We start from the raw sequence: 12,454 nt of genomic DNA on the forward strand, positions 1-12,454 counted from the left end.
TTTGTCACTAAAGCACCTTATACCACCCACCACTGCGACTTGTATGCTCTAGTCGACTGGCCCTCGCTACATATTCGTCGCCAGACCCACTGGCTCCAGGTCATCTACAAGGCCATGCTAGGTAAAGCTCCGCCTTGTCTCAGTTCACTGGTCACGATGGCAACACCCATCCGTAGCACGCGCTCCAGCAGGTGTATCTCACTGATCATCCCTAAAGCCAAACACCTCATTCGGCCGCCTTTCGTTCCAGTACTCTGCTGCCTGTGACTGGAAAGAATTGCAAAAATCGCTGAAGTTGGAGACTTTTATCTCCCTCACCAACTTCAAACATCAGCTATCTGAGCAGCTAACCGATCGCTGCAGCTGTACATAATCTATTGGTAAATAGCCCACCCATTTTCACCTACCTCATCCCCACACTGTTTTTATTTATTTACTTTTCTGGTCTTTTGCACACCAATATCTCTACCTGTACATGACCATCTGATCATTTATCACTCCAGTGTTAATCTGCAAAATTGTAATTATTCGCCTACCTCCTCATGCCTTTTGCACACATTGTATATAGACTCACCTTTTTTTCTACTGTGTTATTGACTTAATTGTTTACTCCATGTGTAACTCTGTTGTCTGTTCACACTGCTATGCTTTATCTTGGCCAGGTCGTAGTTGCAAATGAGAACTTGTTCTCAACTAGCCTACCTGGTTAAATCGAGGTGAAATAAAAAATATAAAAAAATTAAAATGTTCATGAAATACAATAGATGGCCGTAATCACCCCCAGACACACCTGGCTAACTTGATGGGTCATGTAATCATCTGGCGAAGTGTAGTCTTTTGTTTAGACATGTAACTAGCTAGCTAAACAATGAACTATAATCCCAACCCATACTACTAGTAATACAAACAGATTGTTATAGCTAGCCACCAGGCATGAAATGCTGTAGTATGAATGTGCAGGTAGATAAAGCTAACCAACTAGGTTCAATGTTAGCTAGCTAGCTAACATTAGGCTATAACTAGCAATGCAAATGACTTCCTGAGATACAAATAATATTACTACACAGATCCTGCATGTAACGTTAGCTAACATGCCAGCAAGCTAACTTTTGTTTACTAGCTAACAGTACACTTTAACTTGAGATTAAAATGACTTTCTGAAAAAAATAGAAATGTTTATCTGAAAATGTAGCTAAACTCTTACCCGTATATATGGATGAACATTTGTTTGCAGCTAGATACATCTTGTTTGGCCCACGTTGTGTCAAGTCACTCTGGTTCACACTGACCGTGTGCACAAAGTAGGTCATGACAAGTTTTTCCCACTGATCTTTGTTGATAGCACCTGCTAAATTCAGGGCAGCAATGTTGTTGGGAGCAGTAGCAACACTTTTGCAGTTCTCCATGGCAAATGTTATATATGTTTAAAAATCCACAGTAGCAAGGACTATCTACACATTGAACAACTCACGTTATAGACAGAATCCTGCTACATGGCAGACCAATCTGAACTTATCTCTGGCATGTCCAGCCCATTCATTATCTCAGCCAATCCATGGCTAAACTAACAAGGCTCGTAATTTAACAATTTATTTGTATTTACAGATGGCATACAAGTTTGTTAATAAGGCACATGAAAAGGGCCTCCCGAGTGGTGCAGTGATCTAAGGCACTGCATCATAGTGCTAGCTGTGCAACTAGAGATCCTGGTTCGAGTCCGACTCTGTTGCAGGATGTCTTTGTCCCATCGTGCTCTATCGACTCCTATGGCAGTCCGGGCACATGCACGCTGACACGGTCGCCTCCGACACATTGGTGCGACTGGCTTTTGGGTTAAGTGGGCATTGTGTTAAGAGGCAGTGCGGCTTGGCTGGGTTGTGCTTCGGAGGACGCACGGCTCTTGACCTTTGCCTCCCTTGAGTCCTTACGGGTGTTGCAGCGATGGGACAAGACTGTAACTACCAATTGGATACCATGAAATTGGGGAGAAAAAGGGATAATACATTTTTTTTAAAGGCACATGATAGTTAATATGTTCAAGAAGGTAATTCTGCCAAAAAAATGCATTTTTATGAAATGCATTTGCCTCTCCTGTGAAGTAATTATGTGCGACACCAGCTTTCTGAAACGGGTCACAAATGATCCAATATGATTCAAGGGAATATGTGTTGGTTACAAAACTAACTATAGATTGATGTTAACACTTAGAATAGATGATTGGATTTGGAAAAGACAACGCACAGTAAATGGGCTCCACTGAAAATCTGGACATTGCTTGATTGATTGATTTTATTTGCCAGTTAAATAAATACATACACACAGTACATACATTTTAAAAAGGTGACAGGGAAAACACAATAAAGTCAGAATCTTATTTTCATTGTGCCATATTCAAATGTCTTGGTTTCACTGTATATGATAAGCCCAGGTTGCTGCAAAAAAAATGACCGAACAGCGAATATCCTTCTTAAGAACAATTGTAGCAACATGACACAATACAGCGGGAGATCCCGATACGCCTACCACATATTACACAGAACAATAGCATCAGTAGCATTATGACAAGATAGTCCTTGTTGCTCTTATTGTCAAGTAGCTATCACAGGAAGGTATCTTTAATCAAGTGAAATATCTTCTGTGATAAACAATGGCTGTATGTATTCCCACGGGCAATCACTCTGTAGCACTACAACATCAAGAGCTAATGTACAGTATGCAGCCGGGACGTGTTGAATGTGCCTGGGGCCCTCACACGTCTAGATGAATTTCCCTCCGCCACCCTATATCAGCAGGACTGAACACCACCTCCTTGTTCTCTTCTATTCATTGCAGGCATTGTGATTTATTATAGTGTGTCATCAACAGGGCCCAAGCCTTATAATCATTGCTCCTGCAGCTCACTGTGAGAAATAGCAGAGTTTAAACCTATGGCGTAATAATTGTCCGAGGTTGAATTTGTATTCACACTTAGCCGCTAAGCCAATAGAATGATATATGGGATGATATTTAGGATTATGTACAGGATGATATATAGGATGATATGTAGGATGATGTATAGGATGATATATACAGTTGAAGTCAGAAGTTTACATACACTTAGGTTGGAGTCATTAAAACTTGTTTTTCAACCACTTCACAAATTTCTTCTTAACAAACTATAGTTTTTGCAAGTCGGTTAGTACATCTACTTTGTGCATGACACAAGTCATTTTTCCAACAATTGTTTACAGACAGATTATTTCCATTATAATTCACTGTATGACAATTCCAGTGAGTCAGAAGTTAACATAGACTAAGTTGACTGTGCCTTTAAACAGCTTGGAAAATTCCAGAAAATGATGTCATGGCTTTAGAAGCTTCTGATAGGCTAATTGACATAATTTGAGTCAATTGGATGTGTACCCCTGTGGATGTATTTAAAGGCCTACCTTCAAACTCTGTGCCTCTTTGCTTGACATCAAGGGAAAATCAAAAGAAATCAGCCAAGACCTCAGAAAAAAAAAACTGTAGCCCTCCACAAGTCTGGTTCATCCTTGTGAGCAATTTCCAAATGCCTGAAGGTACCACGTTCATCTGTACAATCAAATCAAATCCAATTTTATTTGTCACATACACATGGTTAGCAGATGTTAATGCGAGTGTAGCGAAATGCTTGTGCTTCTAGTTCCGACAATGCAGTAATAACCAACAAGTAATCTAGCTAACAATTCCAAAACTACTACCTTATAGACACAAGTGTAAGGGGATAAAGAATATGTACATAAAGATATATGAATGAGTGATGGTACAGAGCGGCATAGGCAAGGTACAGTAGATGGTATTGAGTACAGTATATACATATGAGATGAGTATGTAAACAAAGTGGCATAGTTAAAGTGGCTAGTGATACATGTATTACATAAGGATGCAGTAGATGATATAGAGTACAGTATGTACGTATATATATGAGATGAATAATGTAGGGTATGTAAACATTATATTAGGTAGCATTGTTTAAAGTGGCTAGTGATATATTTTACATCGTTTCCCATCAATTCCCATTATTAAAGTGGCTGGAATTGAGTCAGTGTGTTGGCAGCAGCCACTCAATGTTAGTGTTGGCTGTTAACAGTCTGATGGCCTTGAGATAGAAGCTGTTTTTCAGTCTCTCGGTCCCAGCTTTGATGCACCTGTACTGACCTCGCCTTCTGGATGATAGCGGGGTGAACAGGCAGTGGCTCGGGTGGTTGTTGTCCTTGATGATCTTTACAATACAAAACAATAGTATGCAAGTATAAACACCATGGGACCACGCAGCTGTCATACCGCTCAGGAAGGAGACGTGTTCTGTCCCCTAGAGGTGATACTTTGGTGCAAAAAGTTCAAATTAATCCCAGAACAACAGCAAAGGACCTTGTGAAGATGCTGGATGAAACAGGTACAAAAGTATCTATATCCACAGTAAAACGAGTCTTATATCGACATAACCTGAAAGGCCGCTCAGCAAGGATGAAGCCACCGCTCCAAAACAGCCATAAAAAAAACCAGACTGCGATTTGCAACTGCACATGGGGAGAAAGATAGTACTTTTTGGAGAAATGTTCTTTGGTCTGATAAAACAAAAATATAACTGTTTGTCCATAATGACCATCGTTGTGTTTGGAGAAAAAAGTGGGAGACTTGCAAGCCGAAGAACATCATCCCAACTGTGAAGCACGGAGTGGCAGCATCATGTTGTGGGGGTGCTTTGCTGCAGGAGGGACTGGTGCACTTCACAAAATAGATGGCATCATGGGTAGGAAAATTACGTGGATATATTGAAGCAACATCTCAAGATATCAGTCAGGAAGTTAAAGCTTGGTCGCAAATGGGTCTTCCAAATGGACAATGACCCCAAGCATACTTCCAAAGTTGTGGCAAAATGGCTTATGGACAACAAAGTCAAGGTATTGAAGTGGACATCACAAAGCCCAGAACTCAATCCCATAGAAAATGTGTGGGCAGAACTGAAAAAGCGTATGCGAGCAAGGAGGCCTACAAACCTGGTTCAGTTCCACCAGAATGGGCCAAAATTCACCCACCTTATTTTGGGAAGCTTGTGGAAGACTAACCGAAATGTTTGACCCGAGTTAAACAATTTAAAGGCAATGCTACCAAATATGAATTGAGTGTATGTAAACTTCTGACCCACTGGGAATGTGATGAAAGAAATAAAAACTGAAATAAATCATTCTCTCTACTATTATTCTGACATTTCACATTCTTAAAAAAAAGTGGTGATCCTAACTGACCTAAAACAGGGAATTTTTACTTGGATTAAATGTCAGGAATTGTGAAAAACTGAGTTTAAATGTATTTGGCTAAGGTATATGTAAACCTCTGACTTCAACTGTATGATGCTAAATAGGATGATGTATAGAATTATATATAGGATGATGTATATGATTAATATAGGATGATGGATTTTTCAGAGGATGATATATAGGATGATATATGGGACGATGTATAGGACGGTATATAAGATGACAAGGACAAGAGTAATATACATGGGTTATTGTTTGTTTCATTTATTTAGAGTGGAAGGGCTATAAAAGTGGTTAAAATGGTTGACATTTATGTTTTCCCTTTTGCCATTGCGGGATTGGGAATTTGCATTTGCCAAGATGAAATGCCTGGGTGATTTGTTAATTTTGTTTAGTGAGACCTTATCCTCGATCTCCAGCTTCCATTCAGTTCAGTGAGACATTAACATATATCTCCAGCTTTTATTCAGTTTAGTGATACAATAACCTTGATTCCCAGCTTCCATTCTGTTTAGTGAGACAATAACCTCGATCTTCAGCTTCCGTTCTGTTTTGTGAGACTTTAATCTCAATCTCCAGCTTCCTCACGAAACAAGACTAAAGTGGACTGAAGGAAACTAGTTGTGTGACCACTCAGTTTTAAAACTTAGTATTGTGAATCAATGATTATGACCATTTAGCTGATATCATATTGGACACATTATTGCAGTTTTGACCATCTTACTGTTTCATGGTCTCTCTACAAGATAGACATGGAAAATTAACCAAGATGCACTGTTTAGTGACACCAACCATAGAATAGAACAGAACAGAAAATTCCCCTTGGGTTTCCCCCTGTAGTTGAGCCAAGTATTCTCCATAGCCCAAAGTATCCTGCATAGCCCCATCTGAGGCCCCTTCACCAGCACAGGCCTGAAACAAACCCCCTGGAGATTAATATCCTGATTAAATGGACCCCCTCCTACCCCTAGACCCATTTTCCCACCCCCCTTTGAATGTTGTTGTTATTGGGGGGTGGGTAGGGGGTTAGAGAGGGGAGGTTATGTCTGAGATGGCAGGGTGCCATGTGGAAGCCATTGAGACCTGAAAGAGAGTGCGGTGGGGTGGGCATAACGTGAGGACAGATGGTAGTGGTTAGCCCCCTTAGCCTGCCTGCTACAGGGTTATATGGCTTGCATGTGAGTAGACCCCAGCACTACCTCTGAGAACCTAGAACCTAAGCACACATGTTGTGTTTGAGAGAGGAGGGGGTGGGGGGGATTTGGGTGGACAAGATCTTGAGTGAAATAACCAGAATGAAGACTATATATGTTCAACCTGTTTAATATTTGTGTATGGAAAAATCACTCACAACAATTATCCTCCTTTCTCCTATAGGAATATTTGTAATATTGATAATATAATCATATAATAACTGAAGCTGTAACATATTGAGTATTACTATATCCTTACGCTTGCCAAAGCAATTATGAACAGTCACTCACTCCTGAATCAGATTGCCCCAGTATTCTATGACATTTTAGAGTGAGACCTCACAAATATGAGATTCCTTCAGTGTTTCTATCCCCATAGCCCAACACTAGATGGTGATATCTCCTATCTGGACTGTTTAAGATAAGGCAACATAATTTGAATTTGCATGATAAGTATTTCGCTGTAATTAAATGGATCTTGTGTCATTAAATCATTGCACAGGATGATAATTGCTAGACTTTATTTTCTCGAATACCTTGAATACTTCCTCCTGTTCCTTAAAATACAAGCCAGGGCATTCGCATCATACGTTCCCCTATACAGAGGTTTCTGCAGAGCTTAATCAAACTCATGATTTTGCTCATATTCGGTTGTCTTCCATTTGGTTTGCTGTGATATGTTTGCAAGGAGAATACTGTCTCCAAACAAATTGTGGCAATGTTGTACCATAAACAATACACTGAAATACACACCGCTGATACCCAAGGCAATGCTTTAATGTATGAGTCCCTCTTGTGTGCACACACAGCCTATCACATAAAGCACATGAAGGGAATGACATAACAGCTAACAGCACCATCCCAATGGTATTATTGTTACTTTATTGGTGTGGCTTCTTGTCGTGATTGCTTATTTATTAAAGACTAACATGTTAGCTATTTTATTAATAGATTGTGCATGGCTTAGGGTTGAAGGCATTTATCATGTTGTTACATAGACGCCACACATCATATTAGCAGATGTTGTCATATTTAGGTTGAATGTAAGATCACAGGCTTTTATTACAATACCAGAGCAAGTTACCATGCTGTAGGTAGTGTAGAATTATGACTCAATTCTATGGAAAGCCTTAAAAGTAGGATTGACATGTAAGTGAGTGTTAATCCTCTTAATGCTTTGGTCAAGCTTATTTATTTATTTTATCAACTTTATTGGTCAGGAACCATGCATAATTAAAACATACAGAGGAAATGTAATGCATTGTACCATATGACATAGCTAGAAAGATCATTTTCTAATATAAGATTTTTCTTTAAGCACTGAATCACACCCTCATATTGAAGTTTTCCTCAATTAAATTAGGAAAACTGTAGTCAGTTCTCCAAGTTCTACTACTGCAGTTTTTGGGAGGTTCCACACGACTCTAGACGCAGTTAGGACAATTAAAGATATTAGTTCTCCGCTCCCCTCTTGGCCCAGCTAAATGTGGAGGGCACTTGGCTCACGTAACAGGGCCACTTGGAGAGAATATGCCTGAGGAAGTAAACTAATTCTTACTTACACCCTGGCAAAAAAAGATCACCAAAACCTCTCCTTGAACCCCGAACAGTGACACATCCCAACACCGGGGAGAGGTGAAGAGGATGCAGAAATGAAAGACAATAGGAGTTCTTATTAATATGGTGATGGTGAGGGGAGGTGGGGGAGGGCCTTCATAACAGGCTCACTTTCACCTGACAGTCCAGCAGTCTGCGATTAATAAGATTCCTGTTTTTTAGAGCCATATTTAGAAAGGTAAATGTAGCCTACTGTCATCAGAGAAAAATTCATAGGGAATAAATAAAACATGATCAATCTTTATTTGACCTTTCTTTCTACTTGTTACATTTTATTTCTAGTGGGAAAAACTCTGTACAAGTGGAAACACTCAGTAATTCAGGCCTCTTTGATTTGAAGTCATCCACGTCATGTATAATGGCATGTTAATATGCTTTGAATAGGGAAACACATCTGATGAGGGGTCCTGGGTGTCTTCCTTCAGAATCCTGTTTGACCATAACACAATGTACACAGCACTACAACAACCATTCAACCATTGTACAACCATAATACAACACACAACCATGTTAATGTAGTAGTATCAAATGTGGTTCTAAAATGACACATACCAATAAACCATGGACCAATAATTATTTTATTTTCAAGTCTTTACAACCATAATGGGAAACTGATGTTGCCATTTTGTTGTCAGAGCTTGAACTCTGCATTAGCATCCCAAATGGAACCCTATTTCCTATGTAGTGCCCTACTTTTTGATACAGATGGTTTGTTTTATTTTACAAGACATGCATAGTACAACCCATGTTAAATAGGATGTCAGGCTAAATGTAGCTTTCCTATGTCACCATTGGATTGAAAACTACAAATATTAATTTCTGCATTTTCTGTTGTGATGTTTTTAGTTTACACTTAGGCCCTTGACCACGTATTTTCCAGGGTTATTTGGTCTTAAAGTGTCAATCAGCAGTTGAACAAAGTGTCCTCCCCATCCCTGTTTGGGTAAAAAGCTGTGGGATGAGGCTGGAGAAATGTAACCACTCTCAAATTCATAGACCGAGCTATGGATGCAAGGACTGACCATCATGATGTTACAATTATAGTTTTTTTCTGAGGCTATATAGTTTACAAACATTGGCATAAAACAAGTTTATATTTTGGGTTCTGGTGGGGTACTAAACTCATAAGATTTGAACTAAACTCATGAGACATGTATACATTATATTCTTCAAGAAGCAATGAGTACAAATAATACATTTATTAGTCCAAATATGGATGTAGTAACTGCTGAGTGCAGTGCCCCTTTAATGGGCTTTGATATCGTGTTCACAGGCATGTAGCCTCATGTTCATACATGTATCCTACAACAAGGGCATTCCTTCAAAACATGACTTTAAAAGGGCCCTCGTCCTTCATTATTCATGTTAATTTATGCAACAGAATACCAGAGTAATGATAGTTTTGAATATGTAAGTGTGTCGCAGTCAGGAGTAATGAGATATGCCAATAATAATATGTAAATTGGGTGAATTATTGAAAAGGCATGACTGAAGATTTTTTATTAGTTCTCATGTTTATTTCAAAGGACATACATTTTTCAAAATGCTCCTCGTGCCCTATTCGATAACTGAATGTAATCAAACGTACAAATCAATAATTTAAGTTAGTGTGTGTGCATGTGCGCGTCTGTGTCTGTGTACAGTAAGCCTATGACATGTTATTTTTCACATTGTGTAAGTGACAACAGCAGTACTTTACGAACTTGCAAACTTTGTATCTTAGCTACAAGTTTAGGCACAACTCATTATAATAAATTGAATGTTTCACTTCGTCATCATCAAACTAAGTTCATAATTCACATGCCTGTAACGTCAGATTTCCTCCTCTTCATCTGAAGAGGAGGTGTAGTAGGGATCAGACCAAAACGCAGCGTGGTAAGTGTCCATATCGTTTATTATAAAACATCAACTGAATACAAAACAATAAATGTGAACATAAACGAAAACCAAACCGAAACAGTCCCGTGTGGTGACAGACATGGAAACAAACACCCACAACCCAACAGTGAAACCCAGGCTACTTAAGTATGATTCTCAATCTGAGACAACTAATGACACCTGCCTCTGATTGAGGACCATACTAGGCCGAAACAGAAACCTAAACATAGAAACACAAAACATAGACTGCCCACCCCAACTCACGCCCTGACCATACTAAATAAAGACAAAACAAAGGAAAATAAAGGTCAGAAGGTGACAATGCCCTTATATTGGTTATTTTCCATCACAACGATAAGCAAAACCCATACATTATTAGGCCAAAACATCCTCCAATAATAACTATTACAGTTATTTTGGAAAAAGATGAGATTGAATGTTGTTATGTGGTGTCTCTGTAGTCTATGATAGTTATTGTGTGGTGTCTCTGTAGTCATGATAGTTATTGTTTGGTGTCTCTGTAGTCATGATAGTTATTGTTTGGTGTCTCTGTAGTCATGATAGTTATTGTTTGGTGTCTCTGTAGTCATGATAGTTATTGTGTGATGTCTCTGTAGTCATGATAGTTATTGTGTGATGTCTCTGTAGTCATGATAGTTATTGTGTGGTGTCTCTGTAGTCATGATAGTTATTGTGTGGTGTCTCTGTAGTCATGATAGTTATTGTGTGGTGTCTCTGTAGTCATGCTGGGTGAAATGCTTTGCCTTTTTCTTTCTTTTTTTGCCTCATTTGCAATGATTATGTTATCAGGCCAGCCAGGGAAAAGGGTGGAGCAACCATAATTTCAGCGCCGGATTAGGCAGAAATAACGAGGTCACCAAGTTTTTGGTTGCCATGGCAACGACACATCCAAGAACACAGGATGCCGTTGTGAAAACCCAGGGCCCGGGAATCTTGTTTTGTTTTCTCTCTCCCTTTCTCTCTCTTTCTCTCTCTCTCTCTCGCTTTTTTCAGCGAGAGGACTGGAGCGTTGTTTCAATTCTTTTTGACTCTCTCTCCCTGTTTTGCAAAGCCAATGCAGAATAATAAATTCTGTCGAGCTCATTTGCATTTATGCTGGTATTCATATTCTGTGGGAGGTCTTTTTTAAGAGGCAAATCCAGTCTGATACAGCAGCTCGTTACGAACTAGGAAAGCAGAAAGACACGAGTTTGTTGCACTTTTGACTCATCTCAGTTTTGGAGAAAAGCTGGGAAATGGAAATCAGTCCAGAGATTCTTGAAGAAGCTTACTTCTCAAATGACATCCTGTTCCCTTTATAATACACTACCTAGCCCTGGTAAAAAAAAATGTGCACTATATAGGAATTGGGTGCCATTTGGGACACACAATATTACTCCAGTTTCCCATGGAACCCACTGAGAATCAAGCTCTGGCTGGAGAACAATTTGTCCATTGCTTCGGCCCACACATTGGTTTGGATGTGGATTCCAGGAAGCTGTTGGCTCCCATTCAAACATCTATCCATTCCCATGTCACACCTGGGTACTGTTAGGAATAGGCCTCAGCAGCAATAAACTGGTTGGCCCAACCCTGATCTAAGTTCAGTAAGATGCATGGTCTACTGGCAGTTCAAAGTCCCTGTGACTGATGATGTCAGAGCCACTTAATTTCTTTAGGGGTGGGGGGTGGTTGAAGGCCTTGAATTAATTCTAACTACATTGTGTATTATTATCATACAAATGGATGAAATTGGGGGGACCATGTTGGGGGTAATGGGAATGGCGACTTTAACATACCATACCTCGATTGATGGTCTTTGAACTGTCAAGTACAGAATGTTTAGATTTTTTTGGTTCTTTAGAAATCATATTGAAGAATGTGTGTGGTAAGTATAGATATGTGTGTATCCAAGTGTCAAAGAGGTGAGAGTTGTTGTTTTCAGTGTGTGTGTGTGTGTGTGTGTGTGTGTGTGTGTGTGTGTGTGTGTGTGTGTGTGTGTCCGCATCTGCAGGGAGTTCCCATGCTTGTGAGGTGAATGATGGGAGCAAAGATTGTTATTTTTCTTTCTCTGCGAATGTGAGATTTGGTCTCATTTTGACTTTGTATGACTGAATATTGACATCTCGCTACATCTCTGTATTCCAAAGGCATCCCTCCAAACTAAATATTGACTAATCATAAACCCAGTTGTAGCCAGTTAGTCTCTAAAATATTCTGTTCTTCACCTACATCATAATTCATCTCCTATCTCCTCTGTTCATCCCTAGGTTGTTATTGTAATGAGAATGTGTTATCAATCAACTTAGTCAAGCCGGTCAAATAAATGTCAAATAAATAGATGGAGTATTGTATCCACCTTAGTACATCCCCTAGCAACCTCGTCAAGAGGATTGATACTCTTGGGGTAATTGCTATGGTGGTGGACAGACACTTGCATGGACCTGGGTTCGAAACTCAGTCGGGCTACAGTTTGGTGCCTAA

The sequence above is a fragment of the Oncorhynchus gorbuscha genome, linkage group LG13, assembly GCF_021184085.1.
Source record: "Oncorhynchus gorbuscha isolate QuinsamMale2020 ecotype Even-year linkage group LG13, OgorEven_v1.0, whole genome shotgun sequence".
Taxonomy (NCBI): domain Eukaryota; kingdom Metazoa; phylum Chordata; class Actinopteri; order Salmoniformes; family Salmonidae; genus Oncorhynchus; species Oncorhynchus gorbuscha.